Genomic DNA, 17,007 nt, shown 5'->3' with positions numbered 1-17,007 from the left:
AAAGATGAGACCGACAACTATGTTATTATTATCGAAAAAAGTGTAACAACCGATCCGAGCTCGGTGAAACGCATACTCCCTCCGTCTTTTGCCAACCGTAGGTTGGCAGCAGTCGGAAGTAAAAATATTTCACAAAATATACATTTATTGATAATTTTATCTTAATACTTTTATGCACAGAATAATGAGACAGATTGGTGTAAAGAAAACATAGTTGCTTTAAAAAAAATATACAATTGCATATTACAAATTACATTTTTTTTTAAAAGCTAAATATGTGTCTTCTTTATATCTATCAATTTGTCTCATTCTATGCAAAATACTAGAACTGTGTCAAAATACTTTAAAGCTTTATTGTAACTTAAAAAATTCTTAATAAAAAAATATTTTATTATAGTATTTTGGAAAGCTTTCGAGATAAGCTATAAGAATATACATATGCAATGAAAAATAGTAAGCTGTATTTAAGAAATTAAAGATGATCTTCACATGACTTTTAAATAACTCTCCAAGGTCAAATCAATGGTATAATTTTATGGCTCTCTTCGAAACCATACAATTTTTGTCTAAATTTGAGATTATCTTAAGATTTCATTCAACAATCAAGTGGTACTATACGATAATTTCATTGGTTGAATGGGATCTTAAGACGATCTTCAATATAAGATCTAATTATTATGAATATTGGCCATAGTGGTAGGCCATAGTAACATGGATATTGTTAATTGTAATTAACTATGAGCTTGTTATAATGTACTATGAATTTGCAATATAAAACGTGTAAAACGTATATATTTATATGTATGTTTTTAACTTAATAAATAAATAATTATGTTAAAAATTTTCTGTTATTTATATTTTATATAATCTTTTCATTTTTACAAGTGCAGAAAATTATAAAAAATATAAAAATTTATCGGCTGCTCTGGCGCTGTATAAAAGCTGCCGTAAGCGCTGAATTAAATTGTCGGCTGCAATAGCGCTGAATTCTGGCTTGCCTTAGGCGCCTTATTAAAAATATTAATTTTGTGTATATTAAACAAAAATTATAGCTATTATAGCTATGTCATAGTATTACAGTAAGAGATACGATAGTATCTTGTGTTAAGTTTAGATTCTTTAAAGCGATTTTTCTAAACAGAATATATATATATATATACAGGGTGACCCATTTTAACTTAGGCAGCCAAATAACTCGAAAAATAAGCAAGATAGAGAAAAATGTTTTAGACAAAAGTTGTATGGTTTCGAGGGGGCCATAAGATGGTATCATTGGTTTGACCTTGAAGAGTCATTTGAAGGTCACGTGAAGGTCACTTCAATTTTTTTAAATGGAATACCCTATATATTTTTGTACATTCTTGTAGCTTATTTCGAGAGCTTTCCAAAACACTATAATTAAGTACCTTTCCGTTAAGTACTTTTTGAGTTATGATGCTTGAAATAATTTCTTAATTTTACATAAACCGTAAAATATCTTGTAAAATATTCATTTTTCGATTATCTTACCTTAATACTTTTATGTACAAAATAATGAGAGGAATCAATTGGTGTAAAGAAAACACATAGTATGTGTTTTCTTTACACCAATTGATTCCTCTCATTATTTTGTACATAAAACTATTAAGGTAAGGTAATCGAAAAATGAATATTTTACAAGATATTTTACGGTTTATGTAAAATTAAGAAATTATTTCAAGCCTCATAACTCAAAAAGTACTTAACGAAAATGTACTTAATTATAGTGTTTTGGAAAGCTCTCGAGATGAGCTACAAGAATGTACAAAAATATATAGGATGTTCCATTTAAAAAAATTGAAGTGACCTTCACGTGACCTTCAAATGACTCTTCAAGGTCAAACCAATGATACCATCTTATGGCCCCCTCGAAACCATACAACTTTTGTCTAAAACATTTTTCTTTATCTTGCTTATTTTTCGAGTTATTTGGCTGCCTAAGTTAAAATGGGTCACCCTGTATATATATATATATATATGTATATATATATACATATATATACAGTATGTCTGTAAAAAAAAATAAGAATATAGACCTATTACCTAGAGAAAAAAATATAATTTTTCGAGGTGAATGGTTAACTGACATGCATATGGAATATTTTAATCGTCTTTTAGAAAACTGTTCAGAATATAGACCTGTCGAAACATGGCGGATACAATGTCTTGATACGATTCAGCGTGTGCCAGAAGACAAAAAACATATACAAATATTGCATAGTTCGTCAGGTTTACATGATGGACATTAGGTATGCAGTTATTATGACAGAAAGAATATATTTATTTATGCTTCGTTAAATACTAAAAAATTACATAAGCATCATGAAAAATTTTTGAGACGTTTATTTCCAACATATGATTTTGAAAAGTATCCTGTCAAGTTTCTAACTGTGCAATATCAACCGAACGGTAACGATTGTGGTGTTTTTGCAATAGCTTTTGCAATTTCTTTGTTATTTAATGTTAAACCAGAAAAAGTAAAATATAATCATAATTTAATGCGTTCGCATTTGATAAAGATTTTTGAATCTAATATTATTGAACATTTTCCTCAAGATCCACAATATGTACCACAAAAAGTGTTTCCATTAGCTGTTATAAAAGCAAGAGAAGCTGAAGCAATTCGTATACGTACTATACGACAATGTGAAACAAAACAACAAAAATTAAATTGTTTAAAAAGAAAGCGTCTTAATTATGAATTAAAAAAAGAATTAAGTAATAATGAATTACAATTAATAACGAAAAACAATCTAGAAAATCTCATAAAAACAGATATTGAGATTTATGAAGAAAGTAATAAATGTCTTCAAAATAAGCTTTATATTGGAAGTAATAACTGCAAAATTGACACCAATAATGATTCATTTAATAGCAATGAATCAAATGTGATTATTTATGATATTATCATTTGTGAACAAAATACAAACGAAAACTTTGAACGAAAATGCGCTGAAAAACATTTTCAATGTGAAAATAATATTCTGTTAAATAATACTAATGAAAATAAATATCAGTATTTGGAAAATGAAAGCGTTAACAAACGTGTATGTTACATACAAGATTTAGATAATCATGATCAAGTTGAACAACAAGATTCAGAAAACAATCTTGCTGCACAATTCAATCAATATGATCAAGATTTAGAAAACAATTTTTTTTAACTGTGTAATCGATATAAACGGAACTTAGAAGATAAACGTGCTAAACAACGTGATTGGTATAGACAAAACTTAAAAGATAGGCGCGCTAAACAACGCGAACGATATAGACAAAACTTAGAAAATAAACGCGTTAAAAAGCGTAATCGATATCAGCAGAACTTAAAAGAGGAACGCGTTAAAAAACGTGATCGATATCAGCGGAATTTAAAAGAGGAACGCGTTAAAGATCGATATCGATATAAATGTAATTCAAAAAATAGACGCGCAAAAAAGTGCGTAAATTATTCTAAGAACTCTAAACGTGAACGAGATAGACAAAAAAGGTTAGATCCTACTCGTAAATGGCTTTACAACAAACGTTATTATCAGAAAAGTAAAGAATCCGTACCTACAGTAAAAAATTATGATGTTCGAAAAAAAATTTTGAAAAAGTATAGAAAATTTCGATCCCAAAACACTATAAAACTTCATCATTCTTCAGAAGTATATATACAAAATATTGTAAAGAAACTTAATATTACAGATCATATCGAAAAACGATTAAAAGCTGAAAAAATCGTACGGTGGTGTATGTATGTAAGAAAGTCTTATATTCGTAATGTATATAAAATTTTAGCTTTGATTAGACAAAAAGCAGAAGTAAATCTGATCGAACTAAATCTGATTTTTGCGGAAAATTCTACTAATGAGGATAAATTAGCAGCGTTATGTGGTATATCTGCACACACAGCCTCATCGAAAAATTATTTCATTGATTCTACGTATCATCATGTAACTGCAGAAGAACCTTTGAATGCAGAAGGAAAAGTAGATAAAATGTCATTGATAAAAACTTCATCGGAGCCTTTGATAATAAATACAGAAGGAAAAATTGTTAATATATTACCGCTAGAAGAAACAGGAGCGAAAAAATCATGGTCGTGCAGTACTTCATGTAAAATTAATAATCCACTTTTAATTAATCGTTATCAAAAGTTTCTTGAAACTATAAGTACATGTACTTTAAAAAATGTGCCAAAATTAATACCAAAAATTCATGAATGTACTATGAAAACTTCAGATGAGAAATTAGGCCATACGCGTAGCTGTCATATTGATTTAACGCTTTGCAAGGGAATGTTTCTTCCTGTTCAATTATTATCACCTCATTTTCCAAGAGTAAGAAATATGAAGCGTTTAACTTATCAATTGACAGCTTCCTATCGAGAGATGGAAAAACTAGATAAAGCATTAGCTTCTGCTGATGTGAAAACATTGGAGGAAATAGCAACTTCTGCACAAGAAAAAGCAGATATGTACAAACATCAACAAACAGAAACTATTCTGAGCGATGATGATATTATATCTAGATATAGTGAAGCATTTAAGGCTCTAACTAAACGTTCGTTAGATACACCAGAATATGTTTGTGTATCATGTGAGAGGTTGTGTTATAGAAGATATGTTACTAAACTCACTAGTCGAGTGAAAATAGACAATCCAATGTGGAGAGATTTAATGCTACGAATACAACAAAATACAACACAAAAAGATACACGATATATATGTAATTATTGTAGAGGCAAATTTCGTAAAGGTTTAATGCCTGCATATTGTATTTGGAATAACCTCTTCAAATCATGTACCCGAAGTAATATCATCTCTTAACACATTCGAAAAAATTCTTATACAAAGAGCTAAAGCGTTTCAAACTGTCCTTAAGATGGGAACTGTCATGAATAAAAAGTTACCTCAAAGACAAATGATGCAAAAAGTTAAAGGTAGAACGTTTCATCTACCACTTCCATTGCAAGAAACATTTGACAAATTATGGGATAAAAGTGATGCTATAAATATGAATCACGAACTGTTTATTCTTGTTAGAGGTGTTCCAACAAAATTAAAAATTATTTGGGAAGAGGTAGTTGATGTTAAAAAGGTATTTGATGCCTTAACATGATTAAAAAGTAATAATCCTTTATATTCTCATATTATATTGCCAAATAATTATAATGAATTATGTTTGCCAAAATTAAAAGATTCAGAATTTCAAATGGAAGAAACAGAAGAAGCAGCATTAAATGATGAATTGAATGATTTGATAAAAGAAACAGAACATGATGTAGAAATGATATCAGATAATGAGTTATTGAATAATTCAATAAAAGACACGAAAAACGATGTGGAAATTACATTAGATGGTCAACGGAAAGCAATGTTAACTCAGGTTACTGATGGAAACGATGGTTATTATGAGCAATATACTATGTACCCTTTATATGAAAAGAAAGCAAATAAAACTTCAACAGATTTATATCAAATGTTAAAAGTTCAAGATATGCCCTTGGATAACCGTGAAAAAAATTTAGATTTAATGTGTTTTCCAGATTTATATCCCTTTGGCATGTATGGTCAACATGAGACTAGACAAGTCAAACTTCATGATTACGAATTTATAAAATGTCGTTTGATATCCAAACATCCACAGTATAGATTAAATCCACAATATTTATTTTATTTATTGAACGACGCAAACATGCGTCAATTAAGTCGAGGAATTTTTCATAAATTAAATATAACTGATCAACGAGCTCGTTATACAGCTGCAGAATATTTAGATGCAATGTCAAAAGATCTGTTGGAATCTAATTTGAGTACAATATTTTCTACGCTCCGAAATACAGAACAATATTGGCGTAGACCGAGAAGTGATTTAAAGTGTATGGCGCAATATTATGGACCCTATTATACCTGCAATATGGTTTTTGACATTAAGTCCGAGTGAATGGTTATGGAAAGATTTAGGTGCATATATTCGTAAATGGCTGGAATGATACTTCATTATCTGTTAGCGTATTCATTGCTAAAGATCCCGTGTCAACATCAAGATTCCTTGATAATAAATTCCAGGCAATGCTTGATTTTATTAATTCAAAAGATAATCCTATTGGAGAAGTAACTCACTATTTCTGGCGTCGAGAATATCAAGGTAGAGGTATACAACACTTTCACTTATTAATTTGGATTAAGGATGCACCAATTTTCGGTGAGTCTACTGTTGAAGAAGTTTCTAAATTTATTTTAGAACACGTAAGTTGTAAATTGCCGAATAAAGATATTTCACCGTTATTATATAGACGTGTTAATACACATCAACGACACATACATAACGATTATTGTTTCGTTCTAAAAAAACAGAAAGTAATAAGGTTCTTCGTGTGTGTCGCTTTGGATTTCCTCGTCCCGTTACTGAATCTTTGAAAATGAGGGATGTGGCAACTTCAATAGCAGGAAGGAAACCATTGAAACATAAAAGTAGACTTTATGATCTTCCTCGAACAGACAATGAAGTTCTTATAAATGATTATAATCCTGTTGTGCTTACTGCATGGGAAGACAATATGGATATACAATATATTGGTGAAAAATCATCATTGCTTACTTATTACGTTACTAAATATATGAATAAAGCGGGAAAAAGTGAATTGTCTGATTCTATTCTTAAAAGTACAGATAGTAAAAACAAATCATTAGCAAGTCGTCTATGGAATATTGCTTTGCGATTTACGAATAACAGAGAATGTGGAATTCTTGAAGCTGCTGATACATTGCTAAATATTCCTTTACATGGAACTGATCGAAATACGACTATTAGATGGTTAGATGTTAATCAGATACGACACAGAAGATTAAAAAACCGTAAAGAAATTGAAACCCTTAATGCTGAATCTACAGATATATTTTATCCATCTTTGATAGATAATTATTATCCACAAAGACTAAATGAATTAGAAGAAAAATCTCTTTATGAATTTGCACAATGGTACGATATCACGAAGACTAAACCAAGTAGTAAAAAGATTGAATATTATAAAATAGGTAATAATCAATATGTTAAACGACGACGGCGCGGACATCTTATTAATCATTATAGATTTAATGTTAATAACCAACCAGAAAACTACTTCTATTCGTTATTATTTATGTTCACCCCTGGAGAAAATTAGAGGATCTTAAAAATGGAATCGATACTTATGCCGAATCGTTTTATAAAGTAAAACTACATCTTACAGAAGCACTGCAATATCATGAAAAATTAGAAGAAATGCAAAGAGCATTTGAAACTGCAGAAGAATTAGTTAGACAATGTCTAGATGATGATTTACAAAAACAACAATCTCAAGATGATCCTGAAAATCCAATAGATGTTCAAAATGTAGAGGCTGATGGAGCAATGCAAGATTTTAAAGATCTTGGTGAGAAAATAATTCCAGAGATTGATGTGATTGAAATGATAGCAAAATTAAATACGGATCAAAAACGAGTATTTGTAACGATGCGTCTAAAACGCATCACCCCAACAATTCCCGGCCATTCCTCCGACCGGAAGCTGCCGCCCGACGACCACCCGTCGGGCAAGGGCAGGGGCGCAGTGCGCCCACAATTTTAAAACCGTTAAAATTCGTCGGCCGAAGATCGCCGAGAAACGACGAACAGCCCCGACGATACGCCGGGTAGACGGCCCCTGTCGGCAACCCCACCACCGCTCGGAAGGGTTGTACCGTCTGCGCCGACGCAAGCGAGTCACCCCGTACAAAAGGGGCTGTCGTCGGCCAGAAAAGTCACTTCGTCTCACGCGGGTTTCGCAAGAGAACGACAACTCCGAATCCTCTCTCGCTAGTACAGCGCAGAGCAATCCAGAACCGTATCCGAATCCCACAGGTACCGAGAAAAGAAGCGAAAAGGTGGAGGGCTACTCCACCCCATCGCTCTCAAAGGTATCTCCTAGCTTACAACCAGGCTGCCGATCGGACCGGAGGGAGAACTCCAGTTCCGCCGAGCGTTCTCGGCCCGCCAGCCGACCCCGCTCCTTCCACCACCTGAGTATCTTAAAAACGTCCCGGGGTGGAGAGAGAACCGCCTCCAACGAGTGTTCTCGTGAGATACTCCCGTCCTCGCGAATCAATCCGTATCCGTATCCGAACATCTTACGGTAACCATCTCAGTAATAATAATACGAAAACCGCGACCGCACACAGTAAACCGATTTCGATTGATTGTCTGACGCGCGAATAAATTTGTAACAAAAGTATCGCGAACACACCGAACCGACTAAATTGTCTCGATTAATTGGCAAACACGCAGATAAATTTATTATAAAAGATTGCGAACACAGCGAACAAATTGTAATCACTTGTCACGCGTACGAATTTAAAGCCCGACGAACAGCTGACGGCCGTGCCAGACATCGCGACAAAAACCGTGCGTCAACACGCGCAAAAACCGAAAGCGGGAAACCCGTTACACATCGGAAACGCCGACAAAAACCCGAACGTCGATTTATAAGACCGAATATTGGTTAATAGCGATTAATTCGAATATCACACACATCCACACGCACGCACACACACACACACACACACACCCACACACACACACACACACACGCACGCACACCCACACACACACATTGTAAAATACAATTACATTCAATAAATATACACGCACATTTCAGTAGATTCGTGACGTTTCTCTCTCTAACCTGACACAAGAACTCCTGATCCCGGCGAGCTATACCGCGACCGGAAACGCAACGTTACATATTTAATAGAGTTATTGATACTGTACAATCAGATAAATCAATATTACGATTATACGTTAGCGGAGAAGGTGGTACTGGAAAAAGTTTCTTAATTAAGACTATTAAATGTTGGATAAAACAAAATCTTTATAGAGATACTGCTGTAGCAGCACCTACTGGAATAGCAGCATTTAACATAGATGATTTGACAATTCATAGGTTGCTTCAATTACCCGTTCAACATGGTCAGACTCCTAAATATAAACAACTATCTGATTATGTATTGAAAGTTTTACGAGTGGATCTTAAGGATGTTATTCTTCTTGTAATTGATGAAGTATCAATGATATCTAATTTAATGTTAATGTATATACATCTTCGATTGTCCGAAATATTTGACACTAATGATTGCGATGATGGTTGGTTTGGCCGAAAGCATATTCTTTTATTTGGAGATTTACTTCAACTGCCTCCAGTACTCGGAGATCCTATTTTCATGCACTTATCAAATGAAAAAATTGCTAAATATTTTGGCTCTTTAAATGCTATTAATTTGTGGACTACATTATTCGATTACAATGAATTAACAATTAATATGCGTCAGCATGGAGATGGCTCTTATCGTGAATTACTGTCGAGAATTCGTTTCGGTTTAGTCACAAAATCTGATTGCAAGATTCTTGAAAATAAAAAAGTATCTTTTAAAGGTGTAGGGACCTAAATCCAAAATTATCGTTCTCAAGATAGCCGAAATGGATAGAGGATTACTCGGAAGTATTAGACAGGATAGATCACGAAATTAGTTGTCACCACACTTAATTTAATAATGATATCAAAATTATATTTAAACGTTAACTCAAATATAAACTCAGTCAGATTCGTTATCAGAACTCTCTCGCGACTTTCCTCTACAACGGCTGATTTCTGAATGCCGACCTTTTGGGTCGTGTCTGTTTTGGTTTCGCAGGACCCCGCACCTCACCTATTCTCGCCGCCAGCCCGCTTACCAATGCCTAATCACGCTTGTTGTTAAGGCTCTCTTTCTAGAATCCTCGTTTACCGTTGTCTATTATTATTCCGCTTACAATTCGGCCAGCCTGACAATAGGCCGTCCTCGGCCGTTTCCAACATTTTATTAAGGATACAAGTCAAAATTTAAATCTTGCTGAACGCTTTCGTCGAACACGCTTACTCGATCACAACATAATAGCGAAATATTTTACATTTGATTTTGTTACAATCTATTGTTTCCGCCGTCACTCCCTATCTGGAAGAAACAATTTAATGCTCAACTAGGCTCGTTATCTCTCGCCACGGCTTAATATTAGCGGCCTCCCACGTTCCCTTGTACGGCCTTTGCGAAATCTGACAATCTTCCACGTCCGCTACCATATATCTATCATTTCTCAATCGTCTTATTACGCGATACGGTCCTCTAAAATTCGGCGCCAGCTTTCCGCCCGATGTTTCGAAGTTTTTGACCATAACGAGATCACCTTCCGCATATTCGCGAGTTGCTTTGCGCTTCCTATTTACATAATTCTCGTTGTATTTTTGTGCCTTTTCGCCGCCTCTGCTCTAATTTTTTTAGGATTCTCTAATTCCGAGTCGTTGTGTTTTAAAACATATTCTCTTAAGGCATAGACGATCTGTCCGCGTTGCTCTATTCCGAACAATAGCTTACTAGATGTTTCGCCAGTCGCCTTATTTTTTGTATTGTTTACCGCAAATTCGATCTCGCTAAGCGCTTTGTGCCAATCTTTCCCATCATACAATTTGCCTATCGCAGGAGCCAAAATTCTGTTGTATCGCTCTACTTGTCCGTTCGCTTGTGGCGAGCCCGTGGCTATTTTTATGTGTTTAATGTTCATTTCTGACATAAATTCCTCAAATTCGCTTGAGGTAAAGTTCGTGCCTCTGTCTGAGATTAAAATTTTCGGTCTACTGTACGCATTAAAATATTCTTTTAGACATCTAATTGTCTCGCGCGTCGCTGTTGTCTTAACTGCATAAAATTTTACATATTTAGTAAACGCATCGACAATGACAAGCACATATTTTTTTGCTGCATTCGTTCGGTCCACGGGGCCAAAGTGATCTATATGTACAGTCTCGAATGGCACTTCTCCCTTCGGAATACTATGAACAAAGCCCTCAATCTTACCCGACGGCCTTGAGAAAGCAATACATTTAAGACAATTCTGTGTGTGAGCTCGAACCTTAGCCTTCATGTCAGGAAACCAGTAACTCTCTCGCAACACATCATAAGTCTTATCGACTCCTAAATGCCCGAAATCATTATGGTATCTATATAATAATTCTCGTTCCATATCATGTGGCACATAGAATAGAACTTGATCCTTTTTCTTACGATATACTAGTCCATTTCTTAACTCGAAAAGGTTATCTTGTTCTCTTTCTAATCGTGTTTTTAATTCTTTTATTTTCGGATCTTGAACTTGACATACGGATAAATTGAACTCGAATGTGCCGTCTGAGATAACAAGTATACTGTTTACCCGACTCAAAGCATCTACGTGTGGCATTCTTTTGCCCGGACGATGCTCGGTACTGTAATCGTAATTTTGTAATTCGAACGCCCACCGTGCTATTCGTGGATTAATTATTTTTTTGTTTAACGTCATAACTAATGCATTACAATCGGTAACTATTTTAAACGAAATGCCCTGTAAATAAATACGGAATCTCCTGAGCGCATATATTATAGCCAAAGTCTCTAATTCGTAGCTGTGATAGTGTGATTCTACCTCCGTAGCTCTCTTAGAAAAATAGAAAACCGGATGAAATCGCTTATCCGCTTTACGCTGCAACAATACCGCACCAAAACCTTGCGAGCTCGCATCGCAATGCAATTCTGTAGGATCGTTCGGATTATAAATCGTCAATATAGGAGCTTCGATCAATTTTCCTTTTAGTAGTTCAAACGCATCTAATTGTTTTTGTTCGAATCTAAATATCGCCTGCTTCTTAAGTAGGTCATACAATGGACCAGCAATTAGGGAGAAGATCCCAATGAATTTTCTAAAATAAGAACACAAGCCTAAAAAGCTCTGCACGTTTCGGACATTCTTAGGGGTGGGAAAATTTTTTATCGCGACGATCCCATGATCGCTTGGACGTATTCCCCTCTCTGAGACAACGTATCCCAAAAATTCTATTTCGTCATACAAGAATCGACATTTGTCTAACCGCAATTCGAGTAAATTTCGTACTAAGAGATGGAAAACCTTGTCCAATGTCTCGAAATGCTTTTCGACAGTGTCCGTTGCTATCAGAAAGTCATCCATATACACAATAACATTCCCGCTTTTGATTAGGTCGCTAAAAATTTCGTTAACGTATCGTTGAAATCGTGCAGGCGCGTTCTTTAATCCGAATGGCATTTTTAAATATTCGTACTGCCCGAACGGAGTCACGAAAGCAGTGTATTTAATGCTATCTTCCGACATGTAAACGTGATGAAATCCGTCCTTAAGATCTAATAACGAAAAATGACGTTTCCCTTATAACGCGTCAATTTGTTCTTCAATAATCGGAAGTGGATAATTATCTTTTGCAGTAATCTTGTTTAACTCTCTATAATCAATACATAATCGTACTTTCCCATTTCTCTTTTTAACTAATACCGTTCTAGACGCGTATTCCGAATTTCCCGGACGTATGATTTTCCGCGTTAATAAATCGTCTACTATTCCGCGTAATTTATTTTTCTCATCTTGCGATAGTCTTCCCGGAGCAAAATGAAAGGGCTGTTTATTCTTGACGTACAGCTTTAATTCGGCCCTGACTTCCGATTCTGACGGTTTTTCCGCTCGTAAATAGGATTCTTGCAACTTCTCCATAAATTTTTCCCGAATCTCACTTGATAATCGACAGTTTATATTTACTTTGTCCACTTCACTACCCTCAAACAAACTAGATTCTATATTTAATATTTCGTCCGTAAAATTTTCTTTAATCGGCTTTACCTTCGCTCTAATAAGTCCAAGATCTAAAATTCTAATCGAATCTCGTCCTAAAATGACATCGCACTGCATCGCCTGGTCCGAAACCACTCTCAGCCTCATGCCGTCTGCTCCGCGATCGTCAATCGAAATCCTCGCCTCTACCTGTCCGAAAATTTCTAACCTTGAGCCGTTAATCCCTTCGTATCCGCTCTGAAATATTATGAATTAATATGGGCGGAATATATTTCGACTTAATTAAGCTAATTGGACTGGCAGTATCTAATTGTGACTCTAATTCGCAACTAAACGTTAATCCGTTTCCGCTCATCTGCACGCTGGTACGCCTAAGGAACTCGTTGTCGCTCCTTTCTTGTCTCACTACGTTGGCGACTTGGGATGTTGCGACTGCCCTTGATGCTTCCTTCAGCGATGTCGTCCGCTTCCCCTGCGGGCAACTCTGCAACTTGTGATCCGTCGCTCCGCATCCAAAGCACGAGCCTCGCTCCCTCCTGGGCTTCGGACAGCTCCTTGCCAAATGTCCCATCTCGTTGCAATTATAGCATTTTGGATCCGATCCTCGTTGTCCCGTAGTCTCTCGAGCTTGCGACTCCTGTTTGCGTCCTGCGTCTGTCTTGTGAGCAATGGCGTTTTTATTTTCACGTACGTGTGAATTCTTGTTTGTCTGGCGAATGGTCATCTTCTCAAAAGCCCTTAACAGATCTTCTTTCTTCTTGAAACATTGGATGCGTGCCTGATCTCGTATAATTCCATCCGGCATGCCGTCTATTATAAAATCCGTTAGCTCGTCTTCGTCAACTGGCACTTTATTTGCGAGAATTACTTTGTCATAAAAATAGTGACTAAACGTTTCACCATGACGCCAGGTCCTCCTCTCGAATTGCTTTCGCAATTCCATTTTTCCTGGTCGGTGATCAAAAATGCCTTGCATCTCCTCAAGCAAGTCGTCCACCGATATTTCTAAGTGTTCTGGTCTTGAATGGAACCACTGAAGGGCTTTCTGTTTCAATCGCATACTCGCAAGAACACGTGCCGTCCCATCGTCCAGCTGATACGTTACTCGAATCAGTTCAAACTGCTTGCGCCATTTCCAAAAGGTATCCTCCTCGCCCGTGAATTCGCTCATTAACTCGGCCAAAGCCTTAATCTGTGGACGCATCATCACATTTTGGTTTGCACTCGTCGCCGGTGATTCAACATTTCTCATGGCTTCCCCCGTGCGCGTCTCCTGACGTAAAAACTCCAGTTCTCTTCGCATTAGATCTCGCTTGCGTCTCATGAGCTCGAATTCTCTGTCACGTAATTCCTTTTCTTCTGCTTCCCGACCACCACGGTCAGCATCGTCCACACCCCGCACAACGCGACACCGCTCCTCAACTATTGCCTCGTCCTCTCCCTCGACAACGTCATCCTCCACGCGCGAAAACCGCTCCACCGTCTCCTCTCTCTCCGCGGATACATTTTCCGTCGAGACTCCTCCCGCCGTGAGCCTCCACGCACCGCTCGGATCAAATTCATAAAGTCTTTTCAGCAGTTCCGGCTTAGCACCTCTCTGCGAAAGACCGGCCCGCCTTAACGTTTCCTTCAATAGCGAGACCGTAAATTTTTCGCCTTCCATTTCAAACCGTTAACGATTCTCGATCGACACACAAGATCAAGGACAAAGCACTTCTCACCACACGAATGTTTTCCCTCAAAGGTCGCGACTCGACAACAAGCAAGATAATTAGTAAAAATCCGTTACGATCACAAATTTTTCTTTCCGAGTCTCTTCTTAATTACACGAGCCGATATACTGTCCAACAAATCGTCACTGAAATGTGCGCCAATCTCGTAAATCCTGTCTCTTAATTTCTTTCCGAATATGCGAACGAATTCGAATCCCACTTCTGAAGAATTGTAGGGACCTAAATCCAAAATTACGGTTCTCAAGATAGCCGAAATGGATAGAGGATTACTCGGAAGTATTAGACAGGATAGATCACGAAATTAGTTGTCACCACACTTAATTTAATAATGATATCAAAATTATATTTAAACGTTAACTCAAATATAAACTCAGTCAGATTCGTTATCAGAACTCTCTCGCGACTTTCCTCTACAACGGCTGATTTCCGAATGCCGACCTTTTGGGTCGTGTCTGTTTTGGTCTCGCAGGACCCCGCACCTCACCTATTCTCGCCACCGCCAGCTTACCAATGCCTAATCACGCTTGTTGTTAAGGCTCTCCTTCTAGAATCCTCGATTACCGTTGTCTATTATTATTCCGCTTACAAAGGTAATTCTTTTGAATCTAAATTAAACGAATTATGTGATTTTATTAACACTCTGCCATCAGATACCGTTTGTTTATTGCCCACTTGTCATATGTGTGATGTTCTTAATAATGCAATGTTAAGTCGTATTGCTTCTGAAGAAATATTATTAATCGCTGAAGATACAATTGAATGTATTCCATATGTAAAAAAAAAGTATTAAAAGTATTATCAAATAATGATGATGATAATTCTAGAACAGCTGGGCTTTTCAAACAAATTACGATTAAAATTAGAGCTAAAGTTATGATACGGCGTCTAGGTATTTCGCTCTAGAGGAATTACGTCCTAGTTTTCGCTCTCGCTCGCTGTTCCGCGTGTTCTATGTTTTTCGCTCGATGAGGATCAGGCTGAGTGTAGGTTGTGAAGCTGACTCTTGATATAATACAATGATGGTTTATTACTACTAATATGTACACGTATTATATACAGATGGTCCTGAAAAGGACCGTTTAGTGAGGTAGCCGTTCCCGGTATGTGATTGGCGGGAACGTCTTAGTGATTTTCAGTGACCCTAGGCAGTTGTTGTTTAGGTCCGCCGGTGGAGTTTCCGTCTGTGTAGCAATGGAGGTAGAGTTGGTCTCCCAGTCGCTATCAGACTGGACTGCTTGCTCCTGGGTCGCTGGCTGCGCCTGTGTGCCTCTGTGAACCAGCGTGCGTACGGTTTGTACACCTATCTCTCTCTGCTGTCGAGGTGATGGAGGCAGAGGTGAGAGTAGCGCTGGATAGCTTCCCGTAACTGTCGGTGATGTGTAGCGGCGTACCCGGATATCCCACTGGTGGAGTAGACACCTTGGTGGCCTGGTGAGATTTGGAGGGTCCAGCTCCAGTGGTATGAGTCTCCACGGTAGCAGCTGCCAAGTGACCCGCTTCTTCGGAGGCTCGTACTCCTCACACGGCTGCTTCGCTGGCCCGGGTGATCGGGGCGAGATTAGCGGCCGTGGAATGTAGCTGCGCCTCGACGGAATCCTTCCAGGAGCGTAGCGGCTCCTGTTGGAAAAAGCTTGCCAAAATACGGCTTCGCTTTTAACGTTACTGAGCGCTGAGACTCTACAAAAGGTAGAATCTTCGACTGTTGTAATAAGCGTTCTCACTTATACTGAGTCGTGACTTGATTTCTCTTGCCGTCGCCCGGCCTTATATACCCAGCCGGGCTTCACTATGCCGGGCTTCACTATGCGAAAAGGTTCGCCTTCGTTGCCATCTGTCGGCCGGCCGGTGATCCAGCTCGGGGGAATCCCCTTAACGTTCGCGCTACCGTGCGCGTATCGTGCGCGCGGGCTGCCGTGCGGTAGGCGCCCAGAGCGTTCGGCCGTAATGCTTTTGTGGCGTATGGCAAAACGCCACACGGCGTAATATTGATGCTAGTTTGGGTCTTGTAAACGGTACAATTACTGAAGTGATTTCAATTGTACAAAATCCATGTACTAATAACGTAGAAAAGATTAAACTTCTTTTACCATCAGGTGCAGAATATTTAATTGAAAGAGTAAACGTTAAATTTGAGGTGATGGATAGAGCATATGTTACCAGAAAACAGTTTCCATTATCTCTGAGTTATGGTATAACTATTCATAAAAGCCAAGGATTAAGTTTGAAATGTGCTATTATGGATATTGGTAATTCTATATTTAATTGTGGTCAAGTTTACGTTGCGTTGTCACGAGTAACATCTTTAGATGGTTTACATTTAATTAACTTTGATCCTTCGTCAATAATGGCTAGTGAAGAAGCTATTGTCGAATATAACCGGCTAAGACGTATACATAAACCAACAGCAGAAATAATAATACCTCCAAAAGGGCGTTATCCGAAAGTAAAAGATGTTCTATGGGCGTTACTAAAAATAATTACTTCCATTCAACAGTCGGATGAAAAAATAGAGCGAAGTACTGCTTGGATTATACGTGGTTTCGAAAATACAGATAAAGTTTCATGCTATGCAAATGCAGTATTGCAGTGTT

The 17,007-nt window shown here is 37.2% G+C and overlaps 1 pseudogene; it reads left to right on the top strand.

The window, feature by feature from the left end:
• The first annotated feature begins 9,085 nt into the window (after window positions 1-9,085).
• On the top strand, window positions 9,086-16,800 carry LOC145977271 (ATP-dependent DNA helicase PIF1-like; annotated as a pseudogene).
• Window positions 16,801-17,007: the final 207 nt, after the last annotated feature.

The sequence above is a fragment of the Camponotus vicinus genome, unplaced genomic scaffold, assembly GCF_025532165.1.
Source record: "Camponotus vicinus isolate PSW18456_S1 unplaced genomic scaffold, iyCamVici1.0 SCAF_9, whole genome shotgun sequence".
NCBI lineage: Eukaryota > Metazoa > Arthropoda > Insecta > Hymenoptera > Formicidae > Camponotus > Camponotus vicinus.
The sequence above is the reverse complement of the archived record's forward strand: the minus strand, read 5'-3'. Positions and strand labels throughout refer to the sequence as shown.